Below are 3,374 nucleotides of genomic sequence, written 5' to 3'. Positions count from 1 at the left end.
GATTCCTTAGAAAGCTGGAATTGGAGATACCATTTGACCCAGCAATCCCATTACTAGGTATATATCCTAGAGAGGTGAGAGCCAGGTCAGGAACATATATGCACACTCATGTTCATCATAGCACTATTTACAATAGCAAAAAGATGGAAACAACCTACGTGCCCATCAGCAGAAGAGTGATGACCAAACTGTGGTACATACACATCATGGAATGCTATGCAGCACTAAAGAATTATGTAGAGTCTGCAAAACACTCATAATATGGAGGAACTTGGAGGACATTATGCTGAGTGAAATAAGTCAATCACAGAAGTACAAATATAGTATTAGTTTGTTGTTGTGGAGGGTCAAGGAAAGGTTTATATATGGATGGACACTTTGTTGGTTGCCAGGGGAGGGGGGGGACCACCACACACACACAAAAAAAGCATTGACCCATGTCACATTAGTTTTGTGTATTTCACTGTACATAAATCACATGTCAATAAAATGCATCAAAAAGAAGGAGGAAAGAGGAAGAAGGAGAAGAAGGAGAAGGAGAAGGAGAAGAAGGAGAAGGAGAAGGAGAAGAAGGAGGAGAAGGAGAAGGAGGAGAAGAAGGAGAAGAAGGAAAAGGAGGAGGAGGAGGAGAAGGAAGAGAAGGAGAAGGAGAAGGAGGAGAAGGAGAAGAAGGAGGAGGAGGAGAAGGAGGAGAAGAAGGAGAAGGAGAAGAAGGATGAGGAGGAGGAGAAGGAGGAGAAGGAGAAGGAGAAGGAGGAGAAGGAGAAGGAGAACAAGAACAAGAAGAACAAGAAAAGAAAGAACAGGGAGTGAGGAAGATCCTCCCACACAGTGCCTCTGCCTGTTTTGATGTTAACAGAGATGACAAAGCCCATCCTCTGGAAGCCATGGACTGTTGAGAAACTAGCTCTGGAGTCTGGGGGCTGGCAGATGTGAAGGAGGGAAGAATGAAAGATAAAAGGCTTGGTTTTAAGAAGCTGACACATTTTGGGGAAAAAAAGAACTCAAGGCTGGGAGTGAGAACGGGATACTATCCTGCTTCTGCTTCTGCTTTCTGGCTAGCTATGTGACCCTAAGGTCACCCTGTGTGGGGGTGGGTGGAGTTGCTTTAGGCTGGGTAATTCTTATGCTTTCCCTAGTACTGGCATCCTTTGAGGTTGCATGGAAGTCACTGAAAGGGAAGGTAGGTGCTGGGATCGAAGGACCGAACTGGCTACTCTAAACTTGGCTAAGACACTCTGAAACCTCAAAGATAAATTCCACCTGCAGACACTCCCCCCACCCCACCCCCCGGCCACCACCTTGTCAAAAAACAACCCCACATCCTGGAAACTGCAACTCTTGCAAAACTCCTAATGCACCAGGGGACAACACTTTCCCCAGGCATGGCTCTACTCTGCAATTGACATTGTCTAAGTTGTTTCTAGAGTCATCCCTCATGGGCTTTTCTTCAAAAGAAGCCCCCTCTAATCTGTCCAGGTCGTGGCTATTTTTTCTTTCCTTGCTTTCACTTTATCTTCTGTACTTCCTATCATGACTACGGTAGGAGACAGGAGAGTCAAAGAAGCTCCAGACCTCATTTTCCCCTTCCCATGAAAAGGTGATAACCTCAGAAACCCACTAGCTGTCTTTATGAGTCAGAATCGACTCAATGGTAGTGGGTTGGGTTGGGTTTGGTTTATTTATTTATTTATTTTTGTATAAACCAAAAGGATCATAAGAGCAGACACTCCAGCCGCCTCCCTGCTTTTCGGGCCGTGGGTCATCCTAGACTCCTCCAGTCCATCCAGACCACCATAGATCACCTTGAGTAGTGGTAGAAGGTGGGGGTTCCAGTCCAACACTCCAGGCTAGTGTCTACAGTATCTCTGCCAGACAGAAGGCAATTTTCTGGATGGTGAGTAAGCAGGGCTCACCCTGGGCTAGGCTTTCTTAGAGCTGGGGCCTCACCCCGGAAATGGCCTTAGGCTTCAGATATCAGAGACTTTGATTGCCCTGGAGAAGTGAGCCCCACCCAGCCTTGCTCAATTGCCCTAGAGGAAGAGAGGGAGATGCTGGATCTAGTCCAAAACACCCAGTGCTAAACCTCCTCTGGCTGTCTAACTCCTCTGTCATTGCTGCTGTTTTTCGCCCCTCTCCTTCATCCCTTCCTCCCTTCTTTTCTTCAACATATATTAACTCCTACTCTGTGCCAAAGGAGCTCTGGTGGCACAGTGGTTAAAGCTTTCAGATGCCCACTCCATGGGAGAAAGATGAAGTCACTTTGTGTCAGTAAAGACAGACAACCTTGGAAACCCTATCAGGCAGTTCTACTGTGTCCTAAAGTGTTGCTGTGAGTCAGAATTGATTTGATGGCAGTGGTTTTTGTTTTGGTTTTGGTTTACTCTGTGCCAGGCACTGTTTTAGATGCTAGAAATGCAAAGACTTCTGATCCATGGTAAGCACTGCTCACATTCCAATGAGAGAGAGAAACGAAACCAAACTCACTGCCATCGAGTCAATTTTGACTCATAGAGACCCCTCCTTGGGTTTCCAAGGCGGTATCACTACATAAGTAGATTGCCCAACCTTCCTTCCGAGGAGTGGCTGGTGGGTTTGAACTGCCAGCCTTCTGGTTAACAGTCAAATTGCCTTAGGCACTATGCCACCAGAGCTCCCAATGAAAGAGATAGAGGTGTACCTATTTGTTATACTGGAGGAGCCTGCAGGAACCTCTGACCCAGCCTGGAAGAGTCAGGGAAGATTCCTAAAGAGATGATACTTTGGTCGTATTCTGAAATATTAGGAGTTCCAGGCAGGGTGCCTTGACCAAAAATTAAGTCATGTTGTTTGACAAAGAACCTTTTTCTTTATACCTAAGTTGGCAATCTACTTCTGTAGTGATACTGCCTTGGAAACCCAAGGAGGGGTCGCTGTGAGTCGGATCTGACTCCACGGCAGTGGTTGCGTTTGCATAAATATTTTGATGTTGTCTTCTCACTAAGGAGCTCTGGTGGTGCAGTGCCTAAGACATTTGACTGCTAACCAAAAGATTGGCGATTCAAACCCACCAGCCACTCATCAGAAGGAAGATGAAGCAATCTACTTCCGGAAACACAAGGAGGGGCTGCTATGAGTCAGATGTGACTTTACGGCAGAGGTTTTTTTTTTTTTTTCCAAATTTAGTAATTGCATTAACTAATTCTTCAAATGAAATGTAAGTAGTAGAGTATTAGTGTGCATCCTTTTTTCCCAATTTAGTGGAATTTCCAAGTGTGATTTTTTTCCTTATTAATATGGAAATGGTACAAACAAGTGGCCAATGATATGTTCTGCCTCTCAAATTTGCTCCTCCTCTAAAGCTCACTAACATAGTGAGCTGAGATACCACCCAT

The sequence above is a fragment of the Orycteropus afer genome, unplaced genomic scaffold (genome assembly GCF_000298275.1).
Source record: "Orycteropus afer afer isolate SDZICR_OR568_19922 unplaced genomic scaffold, OryAfe1.0 scaffold00355, whole genome shotgun sequence".
NCBI lineage: Eukaryota > Metazoa > Chordata > Mammalia > Tubulidentata > Orycteropodidae > Orycteropus > Orycteropus afer.
The sequence above is the reverse complement of the archived record's forward strand: the minus strand, read 5'-3'. Positions refer to the sequence as shown.